A 14,724-nucleotide genomic window follows, 5' to 3' on the forward strand; every position below is an offset into this window, starting at 1 on the left:
ATCGAATCCAGGAGAGGGAGCTCAAAGAAAAACAGCTTTCATTACCTGAAATATTGGCAAGCATGAGTTGAATTACTCAATTACCGAACAATTTGGAAGCAAGACAAGTCACTATTTCACACTGACTATGAACTTCACTACATAATAGATGAGAATAAATATTTTGTGAGTAATATCTAGATAAGTATGCATGAGAAGATAGCATTTACTATTAAGGAATTACTCATTACTCACAGAAGTCACCATAATTTACCACAGCTCACATTTAAAAAGAACAAGAGGTCAGAAGAGACATCAGAACTGAATAGATTCTCTCTTACACGCATAGCCATCACCACATAGAGAGATGGTAATAAATGGCAAGAATATCCAGATTACATTCTAAGTCCAAAAAGGCTACTCTGTAAAAGGAACAACATATATTTTGTCAAGGACAACCTTGTTCTGTAAGTTCTAAGCTTTTCGATCTCTGATAGTGGCAGGAGCTGAAGTGGTGTAATAAATGAAGAAAATCTTAATATCGGTCTAGATGACTTTACTCAAAATAATGTTTCTTGCTCATGCTGAGTTGAACAAAGAGTAGTATATTTAAGAGACAGTCGTATATTTAAGAGACAGTAGTATATTTAAGAGGAAGCTCAGTAATAAGGTATAGGTTCAAAATACAATAGAATTAAGGTAACTAAAGTTATAAGAGGAAAGACGAGAAAGTAGCGGTTTAATGGGAGTGATGTAATAATGAACAGGCTATGATACGCATATATACATGAATTATATTATGAATAGTGCAGGTGGGATAAAGGGAGTATTACTTAAGTTTAAATGGAGGAAAAATGGAGGCATATATATAGGGCCAATATAGCTATAAAATTTGAATGGTCTTTATGAAGGATTTTTCTGTAGGAGGAGGAGTATTTATGGGTTTCTGCAGAAGTAGGATACTATTAGCTTTGAGGATTACTCCAAAGTTGCAAAATATAGGAACGAACCTGAGTTTTGTGGTCTAATTCTTATACTCATTTCAGAAATGGATAACTAGGACAGAATTGTCTTAACTTTGTGTGCTGCTCTTAACACAGAAAGTAGGAAGTTAACGAGTTTACTACATTAGTTGTTCTCAACATTTATTACATTTGATTGTTTGGAATTGACAGATTAATATATAAACTCCGAAAAGCTCGAAGTGTCTATGGAAAACTATAATTTGCTGTCAGAACTGAATGGATACATCCAACGACTTGGGATGTTTGCGTGTTTCACAACTATTCCTTAGAATGTTTCGTACTTTTCTTATGGTTAGCAGTACCTTTGTTTGCTAGGAGCTTTTTACGAGGGGAATTTTTACTTATTTTGGATGGTTAAATCACATGATTTAGTTTATACACATTTTTAGGGAATGTTAGCTTAACTTAGAATAAGTAGGTTAACTGCCTGCTTACCTTATCCTACTTGAAGGAAGTGTAGAGGAAATAAGAAATGAGGCTCCTAAGCCTATGTTTCCTCACAAGTTTAGTTGGTAATCCAGATGAAGATACAACTATGATCAATTCATAATAGGAATTAATAATTACTCCATGTCCAGTCAGCACGGCTAGGCTATGAATACTCACTGTGTCTGAATAGACCATTGATAATTAAAACAGAGGTACAGCTGGTTTACCAGCCACCATTGTGGCTGGTCCACATACATAAATAGAGACAATGAAAAAATAATATATGGTCATAACATTTTAAGACTATAACTTACTTCAAGAATTCAAATTCCTATTGAAGAATGGTTACTTTGCACCAGTGTTTATCCGACCTCAAGCATAGTATTTGAGATCAGATACATTGAAATGATAAATTTTTACTGAGTCTTTGTAAGTAATCCACAAGTAATCATTAAGTAAGGTTAGGGCTATATCATGAGTAAAGATGTTTTGAAATGGAATTATATGAAATATTACTTAGTTCAAATACCATAAGTAAAGGGTTTTTATTTTACAAAGTTTTAACAATTTTCGTTTCTGAAGACAAATGTACAATCTGAACTAGCAGTATTATTTATTTCTCTATGTCCTGTGGTTGTGATGACATCATTTACATACACAAAAAGGTGACATACAGTATAACATACCACTTGGGTAAGGTAATGTGTTGCACAATGTCTACCAGGCCGACAAATGATGAGTATCATAGTGAGCATACCGGTTTTTTATAAGTTTGTTGTTCTAGAATAGCACGTTGTTTGGAAGTTTATGACTGTCTGTGCATGTACATGGGTAAGGATGGGCGCCACATGTCTGCAAGGTGGAATGACGGCAGCTGCTTTACTTTACTTTTGTGGTACTTGCTGGTTCGGCTGTTTATTCCATCGGAGATGCGACTTGCCATGAAACTGCATACTGTGTGACAATATGAATTATTGCATGCAAGAGAAAAAAACAGTGAAGAGAAATCCATATTAACAAATAATTACACAGACCAACAATGGAAAACTTTTTGGTGAAAATACCTTATTCTTTTTATTGTTAGGATGGGAAATCTAAATATGATACTTCAAAAACTGTATCACCCACCATTTCTTCACACTTTACAGTTAAATTCATTAAATTAAGCGATTTTTTAAAGAATTTAACAGCTTTTGTATAGTTAAAATAATTTAAAATGAGGTGTAATAAATGTAGATGAGAAACATTTGCTGGCACAAAAGGTCAATTCTATTTTTGTGTTAACAGATGGTGGTTTGTATACTGTCAATCTAACTTCACTTTCTCGTTTCCTGTACATGTGCTCAATACAGTGTTTAATTGTGGTTGTAAAAACTCTGCTGACAGTTTTTGTTACATTTGTGTTGAATTTGTGATTAAAAACACCAAAGAAACATTGTTGACTTTTTGAAAAACGTTTATCTATCATACTTTCGATCTAAACTTGGTGATCGAGATAAATTTTAGGCGCCACACAAGGCATATTGTGTGTGTGTTGGAGACCTGAGAAAATGGTTCAAAAAGGAGAGAAAAGCCTTTAGATTTGCTGTTCCCATGATATGGAGGAGGCCAAGAAATCATTCCGATGATTGCTACTTTTCAGCGTTGATATTACTGGTCATTATGAGGAAAACAAAAAAGGTAATAAGCTACTCTAACTTTTCATCTGCCATCCGACCAGTAAGGTATGGTGTAGATTTGCTGTTTCCTGACCCACCAGATGATTTGAATTCTGTTCTAACAGAAGTATTTTCTGATGCACAATGTGATTTAGATGAACCAGATGATGATAAATTCCAATGCAATACAGAAAGTCTAGAGCCCAAATTGTTTACTGAGACCGAGCTTAACGATTTGGTTAGGGATCTGGGCTTAATGAAAGAAAAAGTTGAATTGCTTGGCTTTAGATTAAAAGAAAAGAACTTATTGGCAGTTGAAACCAGCATATACATGCATAGAAAGAGTGAGCAGCAATTTTCCAACTTTTTTCAACAAGAAGGTGATTTAGTGCACTGCTCAGACATTCCAGGTCTGATGAATGAGTTTGGTATTGAATACAACAAGGAAGACTGGAGGATGTTTATTGATTCATCCAAAACTAGTTTTAAGGCTGTTTTATTAGACAATTGTAACATGTATGCATCTATATCTGTTGGACATTCTGTACACATGAAAAAAGCTATGAAAATATAGAAATAATGTTAAATAAAATAGGCTATTCTGCTCATGGTTGGATGATATGTGGCGATCTAAAAGTAACATGCATGCTCCTTGGTCAGCAAGGTGGCTTTACCAAATTTCCATGTTTCTTGTGTGAATGGGACAGTAGGGCTAGGGATGAAGACTGGTACAGAAAGAACTCGTCTGTGAGGAAGTCTTTAAACCCTGGTGAGAAGAACATTCTACACAAAACCTTGTAGATCCAAATAACGTCCTCCTGCCACCTCTACATATAAAGTTAGGCATAATGAAATAGTTTGTAAAGGCTTTGCCTAAAGATGGACTACTTCTTTTTCTCGATCAGTCGATAATAGCTGACGTCGAGAGATTGTGAATAAGATATTGGCCACGCCTTCTTTGCCAGCCTCCTCCACTTTCGTCTCGCACGCCGCTGCTACGTAAGACCACCATGCAGCAGCGAATACTCGATCGCTGCTGCCCTTCGTTTTACAACTTATTGTTAATCCTAAATCGCACTACACTGACTTGTGACCGCTTTGAGTTTCCCGTCGTTTCGCCTCAGACGAAACTCACACACAGGAGTGGGTATGATGACAGTTTTTCATACCGGAAATTATCAGATTTCTAAATTACCACGATTAGCCGTAATTTTTTCTTCATACTTGGTGTTTATTCACTCATGCCGCAACTACGGCTATAATGGTTCTGCAAACAAGTATGCTGCATGAGTGTGGAAAACCACAGGATGGTTGTCATTTGTCATGATTAACATTTTTTTTAAAAACTTTCGAGAAATCGTGTTTTCACTAATAGAAGCAATAGATTTCTTTTATGTTGCCTCATTTGGTAAGAGGGTTTGAGTTGATTTGGGGTGAGGGGACCAAATAACTAGATCATCGGTGGTCGCATCGGATTAGGGAAGGACGGGGGAGGTAGTCGGCCGTACCCTTTCAAAGCTGTCACCCCGGCATTTGCCTGAAACGATTTAGGGAGATCACAGAAACTTCAATCAGGAAGGCCCGAACGCGGGTTTAAACCGTCGTCCTCCCAAATGCGAGTACAGTGAGCTAACCAATGCGTCAGCTTGCCCAGTCGTATGGCAAGAGTACTGCGCAAAAGAAACAGGAAGAACAAAGTCCCGTAAGCTGCCGTCATTCCGTCGGTCACGTGGTGACGTGCTGACACGGGATTGGCTGTCTTGAAGTGGCGTGATACTCTCATAGCAGTACAGAGCAGGGTGTGGTCGCATCCACGTCATCTCAGCACACAGATCGTTGGAAAGAGTGATATTGTATTTCTCTAAATACAATTTTAATAACATTCTCGGATTAACACATCAATTCAAAAATGCAAAATTAGCCTCTCAGACAGTGCAATCTTTATGGTTAAAGCCTAACACAACTGTGAAGCTAGTAGCGGTATCCATTCCCTTTGTTTCCAGCGTCTCAAGCATAGTAATAAGGAAAATATAATAATAATAATGCTACCAATAAAACGTGATGAAGTTGTTGATGTGGTCTTGAATCAAAGACTGGTTTGTGCAGCTCTCCACCTTACTGTATCCTGTGCAAGCCTCCTCATGTTGGCTAAATACAGCAACCTCTAATTGAAACTGCTTAACTGTATTCATCGCTTGGCCTCCCTCTACAATTTTTACTCAGCACACTTCCCTCTGCTATCAAACTACCGCTACCTTCATGCCTTAGGACATGTAGTACCAAATGGTCCCTTCTTCTAGTCAAATTCTTCTATAAATTTCTTTTCTCCCCAATTAGATTCAGTACCACCTCATTAGACACTCGATCTACCTATCTAATTTTCAGCATTATTCTGTAGTACCACATTTGGAAAACTTCTATTCTCTTCTTATTTGAACTGCTTGTAATGCACATTTCATTTCTGTAGAAGGCTACACTCCACACAAATAGCTTCAGAGAACACTTCCTGACACTGAAATTTGTATTAGATGTTAACAAATTCTGCTTCTTGAGAAATGTGTTTCTAGCTACAACCAGTCTGCATTTTATATCCTCTCTGCTTCCGCCATCCTCAGTTACTTTGCTGTCAAAACAGCAAAAATCAACTAAAACTCTTACGTGCCTCATCAGTAAACCCATCACCTGATTCTTGAAAGATTCAAACTCATATGTATGAAACACCTTCAAACGTCTGATTAATATGCGAATGAGGTAAGGTGTTAAATATTCGACACTAACCATGTAAGGGAGAAAAAATTTAACAAAGATTTAAAATTACGTTTAAAGTTATGTTTAATGCTCTTCGATTTCATAACTGCAATACGGTCTGTTTGCTAGAAGTACATAACCTTCTGCTCTCTGTATTTTATCCCAGCTACCTTTAGAATTTAAAAGACTGTATTCCAATCAACATTGTTGAAAGCTTTCTGTGGGTCTACAAAATTATAAATGTAGGTTTATCTTCATTTAAACTGTCTTCTAAGATAATTCGTAGTCTCAGTATTGCTTTGTGTGTACCTTCATACTCCAGAACCCAAACACATATTCCCCAATATCAGCTTTAATGGTTTTTTCCATTCTTCTGTGAATATTAGTGTCTGTATTTTGCAACCATGACTAAATAATTGATGGTTCGGTAATATTCGGACTTATCTGCAGCGGCCTCTTTTGAAACTGGAATTAATACATTCTTCTTGAATTCTCAAGGTATTTCGCCTGTCTCTTACATCTTGCACATCAGGTAAAATAGTTTGTCATGGTTGGCTCTCTACAGCGTCTAATAATCCACACTGAATATTGTCCACTACAAGGCCCTTGTTTCCACTTAAGTCCTCAGTGTTCTGCCAAAATTCTTCTTCCAGTGTTATATTTTCAGCTCATCTTCATCTAATTTCTTTTCCCTTTCCATAACATTACCTTCAACATAATTTACACTGCATTGCTCTTCTGTGTATATCTTCCACCTCTCAACTTTGCCTTCTTTGATTAGTACTGGCTTGCCATTGAAGTTCTTGACATTTATACAGCAGCTTCCCTTTCTCCAAAGGACTCTTTAATTTTCTGTGGGCGGAATTTATCTTTGCCTAGTTATACATGCTTCTTAATCCTTGCATTTCTCATATAGCAGGTCCTGCTTAGCCATTTTGCACTTGCTGTCAATCTCTCTTTTTGGACATCTGTATTTCCTTTTCATGGCTGCAGTTGCCGTATTTTTATATTTTCTTCTTCGTCAATCATTTCAATATCTCGTGCATTATCCAGCTATTTCTACTGGTCCTTTTCTTTTTACTTGTTTGATACTCTACTATCTTCACCATTTTATTTCTCAGTGTTACCCATTTGCCTTCTGTTGGTTTTCTTAAGCTTCTTTCAGTCGATAGTTGCCTACTTCTTCCTTGAAATTCTCATCAACCTCTGCTTATTTCGACTTATCTGTGTCCCATCACGTTAATTTCTTACCTTTCTGCAGTTTCCTCTGTTTTAATGTGCAATTCATAACCAATAAAAATATTTGCAGAATCCATATCTGCACCTGGAAATTTTTTGAGTTTAATATCTGGTTTCGAGATCTCTGTCCTACCATCAGGTAATGTATTTGAAATCTTTCTTGTGTCTGCAAGTCTTTGCCATGTGTACAGCCTTATTTCATGATTTTTAAACCATCTATTAGTGATGATTAAATTATGATCCATGCAGAATCTACCAGAATTTTTCATTCTTTCCCCCAGTCCTTGTCCTGCTACTCTTTTCCCTTCTTTTCGTTTTCCTGCTACCTAATTCCAATCCTCATCAAAGTTAAATTTTACTCTCCCTCAACTATCAGAATAATTTATTTTATCTCATCATAAATTCTTTCAATCTGTACGTCATGTGCAAAGCTAGTTGGGATATAAACATGTAATTTTGTAGTGGATGTTGGCTTCATTTTTTTCTTGACTACGATAATGTGTTCACTATGCTGTTCATAGAAACTTAACCTACACCCTTATTTTCTTCTTCATCATTAGACATATCCCAGCATTATCCCCAATTGATTTCGTATTTATAACCCCGTACAGACCTGACCAGAAGTCCTGTTCTTTCTGCCACTGCACTTCACTAATTTCAAATATATCAATCTTCAAGCTATTCGTTTCCCTTTTTAAATTCTCCAAACTACCTGCTCGATGCACCCCACTTGCAAACAGCACTTGGCAGACAGGGACAGTGACACATCCGAGTGCTAGCCAAGCTCTACAGCACTTAACTTGGGTCATCCAATGGGGATCGGTGTTACCACTGTGGCAAAACCATTGCCTACATGTAGCTATAGAGTTATGAACCCTGAAGTGCAGTAGGCATGTTGCACAATATTGCGACAACCTGGGGTTAGAGTATCATCTTGTTTCTTCAGTTCTAGGCTGTTAAGTCAGTTCTACTGGTTAACTTGAGTTTTTTGGGAGCTTAGAATGCTGACTGTGGGTTGCACATTATCCAAACAAACCAAAAAAGAAGCTTCATTTTACTTTAATTATGCAGGTCAGCCCAAAACACTGGATTGTGTGAAAATAATCTAATAAATCCATTCACATGATCAGACTTTACATTTTGTAAGCCAGATGACTTAAAAGTTACTATTTTAATCAGTCACTTTTTATTGTTATTTTTGTGATATTCAACAAGGTTTATGTAGCCTGTCTGACTTTTTCGTTCTATTGCAGTATTCAGTGACAATCTAAACATTATAACTATATGAATGAAAATATCTTTAGTGAATATTGTCTGCCATAATTTCCCGATTTGTTGAATCATATGCAAATGTCATTTTCGATCGTTTAATTGAAAAGAATGTATCCATATTCATTATTACTAGTACAAAAAGATTTACTTTGCATTTATTTATGAAATATGCTTGCCTTTTGGGTTATGAAAGTAGTGTGTTCTTCAAAATATACTGAGTAAACTACCAATGCTTTGAGATACAATAAAACTGATAATACCATGTTACAATTTATTCTTAGGGTATAATTGTCTGCTGAGGGCCATATCAAATACGAAAATTTTAAAACCTTGACCACTCCTGAATAAATTTCTGCAAACATCCACGTTTGCTGCATTTAAATATGGCTGCCATCAATGTTTGCACCATATCATAGCTCAGAAAAGAAAATACACACTGTCATCTGAAGCTGTCAAACCAAACAAATGTGTCCCTTATTAGTTGGTTAGTAGATAACTGCCTATAACAGCTAATTTTACAATGGTGATGTGTAATGTCGTTCTTATGGCGTCAGGTTATAATTACACAATGACTTTTCAATCAAATTATCGTTTAAACAATTTCAAAGACAACCAAAATGATGTTCAGGTATCCTTACACTCTGTCTCTGTTGTTTGGAGGCAAATCGTGTTTGTAATATATTGACTAAACTGGTTTGGTGTGGGGACAGAAGGGCTAAAAGTTACGAAAACAATAATTACTACAAAATCAAAATTGTACATAATTTAATTGGTATATTAAAAGACTGTATCTGATTAGCACATTACGTATTAGGCGTCGGATTCTGTAAGGTTGAGTTATCTCGAAATTTGCTGCTACATCCTTATTTCTGTTTTAGTTAATTAATAATGACTAAAACATCTTCTTTTAGATTAATCAGATCACTTCCATCACGACATTTTGACCTCACAGTTTGATCAATCTATCTCATATGCTTAAAAACTATGTTTAACAAAAGTACCAAAAAGCAAAGTGAAACACACTTTCGTATCAGAGTTAGTGGGATTAGTCCATAGAAGCTATCCTCCACACACACAATGTTACTGTGGGTGGTTCTGGTTTCCACTAAGTGTTAGTAATTCTGATGATAGTTTCTAAATAAGAAAACTTAAATTACAAAGTGAAAGCTGATAAAGTAGATATAAGTGAAAAGATTTATATGAAAAGACACAATAACTTGATAGCATTTTTATGTTGTATTAGGGACTGTTTCTTATGCTATGAGTGACTGAAATCAGGAAGTACCACAGTGTGTGACTGGCATTTGCATGAAATCAAACTGTGACATGATGTCTTTCTCCCACAGTGTAATGTGCTCTTTGTCTTGACTACCACATTTATGAAAGCGCTGCTAAAGATTCGATCATAACTAAATATTTATGACAAAACGTTCAAATATGTGTGAAATCTTATGGGACTTAACTGCTAACGTCATCAGTCCCTAAGCTTACACACTACTTAACTTAAATTATCCTAAGGACAAACACACACACCCATGCCCGAGGGAGGACTCGAACCTCCGCCGGGATCAGCCGCACAGTCCATGACTGCAGCGCCTTAGACCGCTCGGCCAATCCCAAGCAGCATTTATGACAAGCAAAACTATAAATATGGTTGCTGCTCATTTCATTTGCACCAATTTAAGCTGTGCTCTTTGGTTTGTGTATAACCACACTCTCAAAAATCGTGGCTTATTTCAAAGAAACCACAAAGTATTGGTAACAAGCAAGACTATACATATGATTGCTGCTCGTTTCACTCGCAGTAACTTAAGCTTTACTTGTAGGTTCCCACCTAACCACACCCTCAGGAATCATGACATATTAAAAAAAGGTCAAGTATTTGTGATAAGAAAAAATATAAATTTCATATGATGTAAATGTCTTTACTGCTTGTTTCACTAGCAGCAGTTTCATCGTTCATTTTTTAAGCTTGAAGCCATGAAAGAGAAGAAACTCATTTCATGTAAATAACATCGAATATTGTGGGACATGCTTCTATTACATAAATAAGAAGACCCAGAATGTGTTACAAAAGCAAAGCTGGAGAGAAAAGGTATTAGTGTGTTCTAGGATATTATCCTACTTCTTTCAGTTCTGTAACAATACGTCTCTAACCACAGTGAATGCATTTCATCTTGAAATCTCTTAAGGACTGATGTGTCTAAGAGATATTTAATTATAACAAATCGTATATAGAGTGATGTGTTTGTGATAAATCTTCTATTTGACGTTGCCTTCAAATTGCATACTGTCAAAAAATCCAAGTTATAACATGGAAACAACGAAATATGATGGATATAATACTGTGTCTCAAAATTAGTAAGTGAGGAATGTCACATGACCGATTTCTGATTTCAACCAAACACTAGCCACTAATTTCTGATTTCAGCCAAATGCCAGCCACATAACATAATACTTCCTAATTTTAGTGACTAACTATACATTATGTCATAACCAGTGATTAGTATGTGAAAATTTATGTTATGATGGTACCACTGTTGTTCCAGCTGGTAAAAATTGAGGAGCATTAAAGCAGTAAAGTAGGGATCATTTCAGTGGAGCCAGTAAGTGGTTCCATCTCACTGAATTTTGTTAGGTAAACTAAGGTCATGTGTTAATGATAAGCTATTGCTAAATGCATACTATACCTTTTTCCAAGCACCATTGACATGCCATTGTGTTATTGAGGAATTTCCCTGGAGCAAAAAAGATCACATTTGGCAAAAATAAGGAGTTCAGATGCATCTGTGGGGCTATAAATAATGAGTCTTGGAAACCCTATTTAAAAAAAAAAAATAAAAATACCAACAGCTACATTCCTCTTCATATTAAGTTGTCTAATACATACAAAAGAAAACTAGCATTATTACAAACTAAAACACTCTACCCATTGATGTTATTTTGGAAATTTGTGGTACGTTTCTATTGGGACAAACTGCTGAGGTCATGAGGTCATTGGTTTACACACTACTTAATCTAAAACTATCTCACGCTAAGGATAACACACCCATCCATGCCCGAGGGAGGATCCGAACCTCTGATGGGGGGGGGGGGGGGGGGGGAGCTGCAGGAACTGTGGCAAGGTGCCTCGACCCCGCGGTGGTGTAGCCACGTGGCCCATCAATATAATACACACCTAAAACAGAAGACAGATATCACAGTCGCTAGACTTACGGAAACTCTAGACAGTTACAAATACATGAGGGTAAAACAGTTTAATATGTTGTCACTACAGGTACACAATGTGTCACCAATATGTTTAAAGACATCGCACAGATGTGGCTTTGAGAGAAAAAGCATTTTATACAATAGAAGAGTTCGAAATAGGCTTTAAAAATTATCTCAGACGGTAATATAGTTTCATTACATTAAACTTATGTATGTGATTCTACAGAATACATCATGCACAGTATGATGGACAATTTAATGTCGAATAGTAATTACGTAAAATATTTTTTAGTCTGTGCTTGTTATTTATGTAATTGTATTGCTATGTCTGTGTACACAAAAGATTATGTTGGTTGCATTTTTAAAGGTGTATAATAAATAAATAAATGAAACATCCTTCATCTGAAGCACTTGATTAGATAGAAAGTGTGTATTTGTAATTGACCTTGATCTTTTTTCCTTTCAGATGATTTTGCAGTTACAGTCATCTCGAATACAGGCTGCTGTGGCAGACTTATATCCATTTATGGAATTTACCAAACTATTCTATTCATTATGTTCGGCTGACGTAGAGACCCATAAATCTTCCTGTCTATTCCAGAAATTGGAAATCTAGCACTTTCTGCAGTGTTTGCTTATTTTTACATGACATCCATCTTCTCACTGTCGTTTCTTGGGGTGGTAGGTTTCATATTTCCACAATATTATTTTCCAACTAATGAGAACTAATCAAGTAGATATATATGCAAAACAGAACTAACAGCCCCTTGGTTTCCAGAGCTCTTACTTCCATAACATAAGGTGTGCAAAGTAAACGCATCTATAGAAATACCAGTAACTTGATGTTTTTAATTTCTGGATCTGCGTCGTTTACCAGTCATGATTGGACGGACTGTGTGAAGATTAAATATGCAAGAGTTATTTATCATTTTTCATATATATAAGGAAATATATTTGACACACACACTGAAGAGCCAAAGAAACTGGTACACCTGTCTAATATCGGGTAGGGCCCCCGCGAGTATGCAGAAGTTTTGCAGCATGACGTGGCATGGACTCAACTAATGTCTAAAGTAGTCATGGTAGGAATGACACCATGAATCCTGCAGTGCTGCCCATAAGTCTGCTAGTGTAGAAGGGGGTCGAATCTGTTCTGAACAGCTTGTTGCAAGGCATCCCAGGTATGCCCAAACATGTTCATGTCTGGAGAGTTTGGAGGCCAGCGGAAGTGCTGGACGTGTGGGGTGTCGGATTGACCTGCTGGATTTTTCCAAGTCCGTCGGAATGCACAATGGACATGAATGGAGGCAGGTAGACATGATGTTTACATATATGTCACCTGTCAGAATCGTATCTAGAAGTATAAGGGGTCCCATTTAATTCCAACTGCACACGTCCCACACCATTACAGAGCCTCCACCAGGTCGAACAGTCGCCTGCTGACATGCAGGGTCCATGAATTCACGAGGTTGTCTCCATACTCATACATGTCCATCCGTTCGATACAATTTGAAAAGAGGCAACATGGTATCAGTCATTGTTGACGGGCCCTGGCGAGGTGTAAATCTTTGTGTTGTGCAGTTGTCAATGATACACAAGTGGGCCTTCGACTGCGAAAGCCCATATTGATGCTGTTTCATTGAATGGTTTGCACACTGATGGCCCAGCATTGAAATCTGCAGCAATTTGCAGAAGGGTTACACTTCTGTCACACTGAATGCTTCTCTTCAGTCGTCGTTTCTCCCATTCTTGTAAGATTTTTTCCAGCTACAGCGATGTCGTAAATTTGATATTTTACTGGATTTCTTATATTCACCATATGCTCGAGAAATGGTCATATGGGGAAATCACTACTTCATCGCTACCTCAGATCTGCTGTATTCCATCCCTCTTGCACTGACTATAACACCATGTTCAAACTCACTTAAATCTTGATAAGCTGCCATTGTAGCAGTAGGTACCGATCTGATAACTGCTCCAGACACTTCTTGTCTTACATAGGCATTGCCATATTCTGTCTGTTTATATATCTCTGTATTTGAAATCACATGCCTATGCCAGTTTCCTTGGCGCTTCGGTGTGTGTGTGTGTGTGTGTGTGTGTGTGTGTGTGTGAGAGAGAGAGAGAGAGAGAGAGAGAGAAGATTACTCTTTCATATCTTGTGCAGTTGTCCTTTTGAATGGTCCTGGTGACAGGAACTGCACTTCTGGGGCAATGAGTTGAATATTTTTAAAGCAACCATTGTATCAATGTTCCTTTCATGATTATGCATGTCTTGTCTCGTGCAGATAACACCTTGGTTTTCTTTTACTCTGATGTGGTATAAAAACAAGTAATGGATGTAGATTTCATTATTCCTAATTGGGTGAACATAGGCTTGCAGTGCTGCAGTCTTTAGCTTGATGCAAAGATTCTGACTACTTTTTTTATGTAGCACTGCCACATTCTTGCAGCCTTCAGAATATCCCCATAACAGTAGGCCATGATTGATGTGGCTATTAAATATTGCATAATGCACTGTTATAAGGTATGGGTCAGCTAATACACCTGTTCTCCTCAGAAGGTATATTACTGTACACACAAACTAAGTTGACACTCGGCGCGGTGGCTGAAGCGAGTGACAGTGGAGGCATCTCCCATTTACAGTCATTCCCATAAGCCACGGCGCCGAGTGTCAACTTACTTTCTGCAGGCAGTACATCGGAGAGCTGGGAGCACACATACACTGTTTGTTCATTCATTATTAATTTGCTGTCAACCAGGAATCCCAGCAGTTTGATAGCCTCCATACTATCGGGGTATGCAACATTTGTAAGGCTACATGTAAGATTTTGTTGTGTTATTTCTTCATTCGTTTTCATTTTATTGTCGAAGAACCATTGTTTGATGTTTTGTAAGATCACATTTGTTGTTTGCAGAGCTTGTGCAGCAGTTTTTGTTTTCGCAGATACTAACAGTGCACTGGCAAAAAAATAAGTTAAAATCTATGTGGATGATTGGTGCTGTACAAACAAAACACAGAAGGAAACGTATACTGGAGACTGCCCAACCGAATGAACTGCTGGACAAGGAAATATGCATGTGTGGTTGGACATTTAAAAAAGTAAAATTCGTAATGTCCTGTCGGTGCTGAATTCACTGAAGACATGATACATGCACGGATT

The sequence above is a fragment of the Schistocerca piceifrons genome, chromosome X (assembly GCF_021461385.2).
Source record: "Schistocerca piceifrons isolate TAMUIC-IGC-003096 chromosome X, iqSchPice1.1, whole genome shotgun sequence".
Classification (NCBI taxonomy): Eukaryota; Metazoa; Arthropoda; class Insecta; order Orthoptera; family Acrididae; genus Schistocerca; species Schistocerca piceifrons.